Here is a 9,766-nt window from a genome sequence, read left to right as displayed (position 1 = left end):
TGCCGCCAGTGAGGTTTGAACTCACGACCCCTGGTTTACGAGACCAGTGCTCTACCACTGAGCTATAACGGCAGTTGTTTTGAGCGTTCTGTGGCATAACCTCTACCTCATTATAAAAACACTTCTTTTTCCACAGCTTAAAAAAATTTAAATCGTTTCGAGCTGCGATTCAAAGCATGAAATGCTTTTTGACGGGACGCCCCCCTCCCAGAAAATGGCCCATCCGTCCATCCATTCATTTCCCGCTCAGTTGAGCGAAGAAATTCAATTCGACATAGCTTTACACACCAATTCTGGTCATTTTACAGGTTATCCATCACGCAGAGAGCGTATAATAGAACCAAGGTAAGGGAATTTGTGGATGTACATCAATTGACGTCCCGTAACCACACAACTTGATGTATACGCAAATGCATACGCGAAGTACTGCTTGTGAGCCCTTCATTCATTAGCACTACTTATGCATGCGCGATGTTTTCAGAATAAATTGCATACCTACGTACGAGCCCGTTCTATAATCATGACCCTTAGTTCGGCCTTCAAGACGTTAATACAAAATAGGCGCGCGGACGAAATGTTTTGTTTTTTTACATGGAGAAACAGGACTGTTTAAATAGCTTGTTTTGTGAATTGTTTCATATTGTCTCTATGGCAAATTGTGAGGATAGAACTAGAATCACTATTTCTATCAATAAATAACAAAACGTTGAACGTCACAACGGTAAATCTCAAGTTTAAATTGATTTTATAACTTAAAAGAACCAGAAGGGCTTACGTGACGAAAATGTCAATGATTCGTTTCTTTTCATTTCATTTCACTGCACCATCATAAGGTAAAGCTTTTAGTGAAGATTGAACTCACGATCCTTCTTTTACAAGACCAGTGCTCTGACACTGTGCTGTAGCAACTTACATATTGTCTCAATTATCCTATTCAAATCAGATATCTTGAAGCATTTTGGTTTATACGTGACTAGCTCCTATGCTCGTTTATTACTTTCCCGACTTGCCTACAGCTTGCCGACTTTTGTTTTAGTTTTTTCCTGAATCATTGGCCCTGACGCCTACTTGCATATATTAGGCTCTCCCTCGATACACAATTACGAAATGTTTCGACGTTTTTGGTAGCTCGCAGTGGAACGCTCTGGACTGTTAGCGAAAATAACATGCCTAGGCATGTAAACCGTTGTCTCATAGTGAGCACGTCAAAACGTGTTCCTTTTACACGATGCCGTGTTTGTTATTCGTCTACACATGAGGTGCCGTGTAGATTGAACACGATACACCGTGTTTCTTTTCCGCTAAATACCGCAGAGCGTGTTGGCTGAGCGTACTCCTCATAAAACGTGGCGGCCTGCAGCCGAGAACAGGCGAGAGACGAGCCCAGCGAGCCGCGCGCCTTCTAGCCGAATTGAGAGCTCACAGGACGCGTTTGTTTTCGTTCGATGTCTTTAATACACAGTAAACAGTCTCCAAGTGGCGCAAGTAGCTACGTGCAAAGGTACGTACGTAAGTGCGTCGTCGGCGGTCGGCGGCGTCGGTAGCTACGACCATAGAGTTATTATAATGTACGCGAGAGGTTCAAGTGGCGGTAGTGTGCTTTTGCAAATTGAAGCAGACAGCAACCAGTCGGAAATGGACTTCCGGTAATGGGAAAAAGCGAGTGCATTTTCTCGCTGCGCTCGATTATAAGAGCAAATATCTCGAATATTTCGTACGTACTGGCACATTTGAACATTTCTCAGTCACGCAGACGCAATAATGGGTCAGTTATGGCGTTTTTATTTGAAATTCGTGGCATCAAAAACAGTGCTAAAACCGCTTCGTGCATGTATTTATGTGCACTGTCAGACACAGCGCGAACACGGCATCAGCGCTTTCCACCATGGGGGATATACGTGCCAAACGAACAGAAACCAAGAGAGACGGCAAAAACTACGCATTAACACTGGATAAGTAACTCCTTGTGCGTGCAGACGATCAAAATAAATTGAAAGCCACGTAATACAGTTCAATTTGCAATAAATAAGTACTGCTTTTTTCTTTTTGCCCATGAATATGTGCAAAGATAAATGTTCTGGGTTCAAATCATCAACCGCACGCTCCAAATCTTTGCAAATAGGGAGAAGTCGGAGAACAGGTGCCCGATAAAAAGCGCCCGATATAGGAAAGAATAAAAAGGCACACCTTTCGTAGTCCACGTACTTTATTTCTTAGATTTGAAGGTTTTTTAACCGTCGTAAAGATGCCCGACGGAGTCATTTTCATAGAGTGAGAGGACGGGCATATTAGCAATATATAAGCGCCATCGAAATGCTAGCGAACCTTGAACACACTCTACATTCATTTCGATCGTTTGTTTGCTTAGAATCGTTGCTCGTTTTTACATACCTGCCATGGGACATAGGTTCGGGCCTGAAATATAGCGAAGCTTAATATTGTTCAGTGGTAAAACAAATGCTCTAATTAAAGCAATTACACTTTTACAATATTAATAAATGTACATACTATCCGGTACAACCGAAATAATAAAAGTTATTCATGTTATTTTCCGGCGAAGAGACAAATTTTTACGCGCGTTTTCCCATAAGAATGCACAGGAACACCGCAAAAGTAGACTGATTGCTGTCTGCTTCAATTAGCCTCCCGGAAGTCGCATAGACAGTACCGCCAGTTGAACCTCTAGCGTACATTATAATAACTCCATGGCTACGACGGAGCCACTAGACAGAAAAACGGACGTCAAACTTACATAAAGAAATAACTCCAGCAAACAATTTGAAATTGGGTATTAACTTGCGTCACCTAGCGAGATATTTAGCAGTTTATAAAAAAAAAAAACGAGCCTGTTAGTACGCTACGACCGATCACGAGTAGACAGCAACCATACATACATCTCAGAAAACGCGAATACCACGCATTACACAGCACCGACATATACATAAACAGAACACCCGACACAGCGCCCGACACTTCCTACTCAACACACTTTTCTCCCCGTGGCGTATATAAGCTTGACATGTGCGGGTGAGCTCGTTAGTCGCTGACCGTTACAGATTTATAGAGGAAGGCACAAAACACGGCACAATAGACAGACTATGTAAGAACTGTTTGCATTTAAAAAGTATTGAGGCTAAATCTATAATGTTAGTCCGTTGCGAAAAATAACGATGTATTAAGAATAAATCTTAAACCGGTCATGTTTAAAAGAAGCCACGAAGAGGAAAGTCGTTTGATAGGTATATCATTTTATAAAACACCACGAACCGCCGGAAAGACGGGCGATGGTAAACGCCATCTATACTTGAGAGGTATCATTCCCGTAGCATTAAATCGACACGTGCTACATCTAAATTAAAAAAAAAAAATTTTAAACTTTTTTTATTTTTATTTTTAGGGCTCAGGTGATCAGTTACTCACAACACTCACGAATTCAAAAAAGCCAAAATGTACTGCCGCCAGTGAGGTTTGAATTCACGACCCCTGGTTTACAAGACCACTGCTCTACCACTGAGCTATAGCGGCTGGGCTCCCAAGACCTGCGTGGGAGAGATTAGGACTTTGACGTCATTTTTAGAACCTGATAATCTTTCTGAAAGACATGATAAAACTCGCGCGTCCTAAGGTACATTTTTAAAATGTCATTTCCCTCGTTCTTCAGAACTGTACCCTTGAAAGTTCTTAAAAAGTGGATAATATCAGCACACTCCTTTCACATTCAGGTAAGTATATCAGGCAAACATAAAGGGACCTTCCAAAGGCTGCAGAAAAGCTACAAAAACTTAGATATAGCGGACATTCTAATAACGTGCTTTAAGATACAACACGCAATTAACATAAATTTCGAGGCCTGCGCGAAGCACCATGGCCTTAGGAGTGGATTATAACTATCACAGAGCTGGTCGAGACTCTCCACACTTTGCGACGGGTATAAACGATAGAAGACAGATAGATGTGATACTTTTAGACAAGTCAACAACCGTGTTTCACACGTCGAACTCAAAAACTGAAACGCATTACGGGGGAGGGTCCTGTAGTACCTTGGATTGAGGATTATTTACTAAGTCGGTTCTTATTTGTATGTAATGAAGGAAACTCTTCTGGACTTTCTGAAGCACTGTCTAATGTACCGGAATATTCTTTTTTCGCGCACGTTTTATTTAATTTTTGCTCTGTATGAACGACATTGTCAATGGGATCGATGGTAATATAAATCGTTTTAAAGAGTATTGTATCATCTAACGCAGACAAACAAGCCAAGCTGACCACATTCTATTAAACCAATCTCTAAAGAAGTTAAACGATGAATACGATAATTGGCTTATTAAATCGGTTCCTATTGGTATATTATAAAGGACACGCATCTCGATCTGTTGAGGTACAGTCTAAAGTCTCAAAATGTTCTGTTTTGGCACATTTTTATTTTTGCCTTATATGAACAACATTGTCGATGGGATTGATGCTAATATAAATTGTTTTACACAGGATTGTAGAATTTGATCGAAGCTGACCAAATTCTATTACACTAACCTCTGAAGAAGTTACCCGATGGGTGCGATAACTGGCAAACGTCTGAATTCAGACAATTTTGTAGAGTTGCACAGGGCCACATAATATGTATTCATTGGCCCTGCGCAACTATACACAGTCTCTTATTATTATATTAGCAACTGACCTGAGCTGGAACGCATAAGTTAAATATTTAGCAAAGACCTTGCAAAATTAGTCGTTCTGAAGGGAACGTTAAAGTATTTACGTCATGAAATAAAGCTCTTATAATACACTATTCTTGGTCGTCCAGCACTAGAATACACAAATATACCCTTGTTCTCACATACACATAATAATGTAGGTATTATGGAAACAGTCCGGGAAAGGACAGTTAGCTTTGTTCATCAGAAATACAACCGTTTTCAGTCCACGACAGAACTACTAACAAATGTTGGTTTATTAACCATTGGTGATAGTGATAGCGCAAAAATGGGTAAACGGACATTTAGGTTCCTCCCTTTAAACGACGGATTTAAAATTCATAAAATCAAACACAATAAGCTATTAGAAGCCAGATCCACTCGACATTATAATATCTACACTCGTTGAATATTAATTTATTGATCACAGTTTCAGATAACCATTTCTTCCTTCAGCTGTAAGAGATTGAAGCAGTCTAGAAAATCATTTTCTTGGTTATGCAGGTGTTGAATTTATTGGTGCAGTTCAAAACAAAAGACTTTGGCAAATAATGAACTGATGAGTAGTTCCTATTTCAAAAATGACGCGATATTTTTTTTTAATTTTTGTTCTATTGATATGTGCCGCATATTGTATACATTTTTTCTTTGACCCAATGCCTGCAAAGATCCTAACAGAGATAGGCAGTATTTGTAAATATATAACGTAAAAATATTAACAAAATTAATCCTTCTATACATTTTTTTAGAGAGATCAGCAACAAAATTTATACTTTATTTCTCTGAGCACACCTTTCCATTCACGCAGTGTATCTGTCGCTGTGTGAAAACATTCAGGCTGCCCCGCACAATTGCAAATAAACCAGGGTTGGAGGGAAAGCCCGGTGCCTACATGTGATGCGTTTGCCAAACAGCATTGAAAATTCTTCGCTGTTCCCATATTATCAAATAAATGTTTGCTTGTTAACAATGCAGTTACGAGGAAGGAAGATTTATGTGATACACAAATAAAGAACTTTACTGTAGGAGTCGTCCACATGATTTTCTCTCACAAAAAGGAACGTTATGTAGTCTGACGCCTCAGACATATCGCACACGACAAGGAATAAGGAATGTGACTGGATTACGCCACGCTTTTTGTTTTTTTTTAGAATTGCCAGGTAATTCACCAAAACATCGCGGGAAAAACACACAGCAGTTTCTACTGCCTTTACGAACCTTAATCAGCCTAGCAAAAGCTGTCCTTTTTCACTCTGTTTGCTGAGTCATAGATCATTTTTTCTCGCTTTAAGATTTCATACGTTACTGAAATATTCAATAATTTTTACACCTTATCAAACTACAGCAACCAATTTTTTGTTCAATATCAACGCTTCAGTAAAACATGTGAGAGTATTTTATAGAATTTTATTTTATAACAAAATAAAATTTCCATACCTCCTGTCTTGATCTGTCACTCGAGTTGTTTTCCTTTTTTGCAATCTGAGATACCTATTTGAATATGTTTCAACTTACAACACACCCTGCTCCTAAGAGTGCGCGGTACACTGATTTATAGAAGGCACGTAGCCAGGAAGGGGGGGGGGGGGGGGCATGGAGCCCGCCCCCTTCCCCCCCCCCCCGCCCCCCGAAATCTTCCATTTTGCCGGGACCTCCTCTCCCCCCTCCCCCACACACAGCATCTTGTCATAGGGTGTGGCATTATATTGCTTCCCATATAAAAAAGGAATATAATAAATTGCATTGTGCAAAAAACAAACATTCTGCAGTTTTTTTTTTTTCTTTTTGCAGCGTTCTTGCTGGTTGTTATTAATATGAACTCTTTTGCTTAAACTGAACAGCTTGTTGGGGCCCAAAAATACTGCATTCCTATTTTCTCCGCGCCTGTTTTTTTTTAGCGCGTAAGAAGCGTTCTGAATACGGGGCATGATTACTACTCGTTTTATATCTCCCTTAAATGACTGTCACCGTCACCATCTGGCGGCATATTCTTCAGAATATTGTTTTCAGACCAGTGGCGTCTGCTAATGACGCAACTGACGAGATGTTTTGTTTAACTAAAAATTCGTCTTTGATTTTATTTTTTTCCGTTTCTTCTGTCCTCTTCTAAGTAGAGATTTGTAATTTTTACACAAGAACGGGCGAAAACCATAAATGCGTAAAAGGAATTCTACTAAATGTTTTGTATAGTAGGTGTTTGTGTGAAGATTTTCAGGCATCCCTAAAAACGGGTGTTACAGAGACAACCCAAATTGATAGTAACAAATTGAAACCTAAAGAAATTAGGTAGGTGGGCAAGTTAAGGATAGACATGGTAAAATTGCAGCGACGGGGCAAAACAGGGACGGACAGACATAAAGTTCCGAACTGCCGGTCCGTCGCTTTTAATGCTAAAGCATTAAATGCTCCATGAAGCGAAGCCGGCGTGTCCTGTAGCCGTTGTCTGTAGCAGCCAAAAACGGCACCTAAATTCCTATTGACTGAGCGAAACGGCACCTGAAATCCCATTAACCAAAAGGACAGCAACGCAGATGATTCGTCACGGGAGCCGGCGGGGTGCTCAAGGTCAATGCGGACGCAGCTTAGAAATAAAACACTAGGAAAAGCACAACAACGCAGATGCATCGTCATGGAACCCGTGGAGCCGGCGGGGTTCGCCGCGCCTGCGCAGTGGGGGAACATGATGTCACCGCCGGAGCTCAGTGTCAAAAAGCAAGATGTGGCGCGCTGTTTTAAAGAATGCAATTCTTGTAGGAACGCTTTCGTATTCCTACACATAAGCAGCCTAAAGTGTCTCTGCCGCATGCTTGTTCCCTCGCTCCAAGATTAACATGTACTTTTTTATTTCTAAAATGTGCCACACGGCATAATGGGGGGGGGGGGGGGGGGAGGGGTGGATCCAAATTGAAATTGAGAGCCACGGCGGACATCTGCAATTGCACGAAACGTAGCGATCAGCGAAAAGATTAATGAAAAGTAACCAATAAAATGTTTAATTGTTGAAAATAAACATACGGTTTAAATTAGAAACTTGCATAGGGTCATCACAACCTCCGAAATCAATCAACTTCAAGACGGCCTCATTCACGTGGAAAGCGCAGGAAAGCGTTAAAGTTACCACTCGCTCAATAGGCACATGGAGCGCGACGTAAAACTGTGAACGATAAGAATATCATCATCTTCGCGCTTCGCTGGCCTTGCGCCTGCTGCACATGTGGCAAGTTTTGCACACATCCGTGCTTTTTGAGTGCTTCAAGCTGCCATGAAATTGAATAATTTACAGGCTTTGAATGACGCTCAGCAAGTTTCTAATCAGAAGCATATATCTATTTTCACCAAAAAAAATCTTTTTAGTCAATATTAAATCATACTTATGCTGATTACAATTGTTTTTAAATCTTTGACGTCCACCGTGGCTAGCAACCGGTACCCGAAACGAGCTTTTTTTTTTTTTTTTTTTTTTCATCAATCATCTTAGTTTTAAGAATCCTAAAAATTATTCGCAGATATTATTTCTGCTACTTTCTATTGTTACGAAAGTTTCTCTTAACGTATTTAATATCTTGATGCAAAATATGTTTAAGCGCATCAGAGGAAATCTGCAAAGGCAAAGTACCATCAAAAGTGGGCAAGCATTTGTGGGATGAAAAGTCTGGATTAAAAATCGCCGCGATGTGAAATCAATGGACAAGATTTACCTGTCAGCGGAAAGGAAAACATCATGGATGTTGAGTTCCTCGCAGTTTGTGAAAACGATGCATAATAAGGATCGCATTATCGGCAGGAGCAGAAGCTTGGTTTCTTTGGTATTTTTACAAAAAATTAGTCCGCAATCGATTTGACAGGTGCGAAAAAAGGATGTTTACAAATCTCTGTCATGCGGAACTAGACCGCAGCTTTTGAGAAGGAGGGGGGGAGGGTATGGAGGGGAGAGTGTGCCATTCCTCCCCCCTCCTCCCCCTCCTCCGTACGCTCCCTCTCTCATCCTCCTCCTCTCCTCCTCCCGTTAAATTTCCCCGCTATATTTACTTCTAAATTTATGGGAGAAACTGAATTTGTTCAAGGGTGACGCGACGCGAAGTCATATGACGTTATTTTCCCGGCTAGATTTAGCGGAAACATTGACGTCCCGTGACTTCGACACATATCTAATTTCCCGCTAAATTTAGCGAGGCGGTTATGCCAACGACGACGCCGCTCAACGCGGAAAGAGGTGCCTAAAAGCTGCGCTCTAAAATATCAATTCAATATTTTAGAGCGCAGCTCTAAAATATTGTGGGCGCCCCATTCATCAGCCCTTTCCATGTCTCTGAGTAGCTTTTATGCAACCGCTTATATGTATTTTCGAGCGCAGGATTTAAATCCCAGTGCAGCCTTCAAGAAGTAAATACGAAACAAAAAATGTATCGCAAATTCCCAGACTTTTGTGTGGCAGACGTGAAACATTCCAGCATCACAAATGTTTAGCGATACGCTGTGCTTCCAAACGCCAGACGCCTACGTACACTGCGCTCTTCATCAGATAGTTTAGCGCGTGCCATGTGTACACTGGATTGTTATTCCTAGAATGAAGCGAAACTATCGCTAATAGGGCTGATAAGCCTAGCGATCTTCCAGAGCCTTCCATACTGTCGAGCTCCTCTCTCTCAATGCGCACCAAGGGTCGAGCTCCTCCTCCCCTGCAAAGGTTGTCACATGACTTCCCCGTTAACCAATTAGCGCAGAGCACCTCACCCCCCCCCCCTCTCCCACCTGTCAATAATTGAGTGTCCCGGCCGCGCTTTTTCCAGGCTTCACGAACTGACAAACATATTGCCAAAGAGCGCACGTTAATGCGTGAACGCGTCTTTTTCCCGTGGAATGAGCAAACCCAAAAAATGCAAACAACGAAAAGTTTTATTTTCTTCCAAAGCAGATCTATATCACTTTTTTGACTGACATTAAAAAGATAAACAGCTTTTCTATTCCCACCCTTAATCTCCAAAAAGGAAAATTGTGATACAGGAAAATTCTGCGTTCAAAGTGGAACGTGATTAATTTAAAACTTGTCATCTTATCTCGTCCCCAAAAGTAGA

General features: G+C 41.1%; 1 non-coding gene across 1 annotated transcript; it reads right to left on the bottom strand.

Moving 5' to 3' along the window:
- Trnat-cgu lies at positions 1-72 on the bottom strand. Its single transcript has one exon. It is a non-coding gene; the product is annotated as a tRNA-Thr (tRNA).
- Between the last annotated feature and the right edge of the window lie 9,694 nt (positions 73-9,766).

The sequence above is a fragment of the Ixodes scapularis genome, unplaced genomic scaffold (assembly GCF_016920785.2).
Source record: "Ixodes scapularis isolate PalLabHiFi unplaced genomic scaffold, ASM1692078v2 ptg002371l_1__unscaffolded, whole genome shotgun sequence".
NCBI lineage: Eukaryota > Metazoa > Arthropoda > Arachnida > Ixodida > Ixodidae > Ixodes > Ixodes scapularis.
This window is presented reverse-complemented; position numbering and strand designations above follow the sequence as displayed.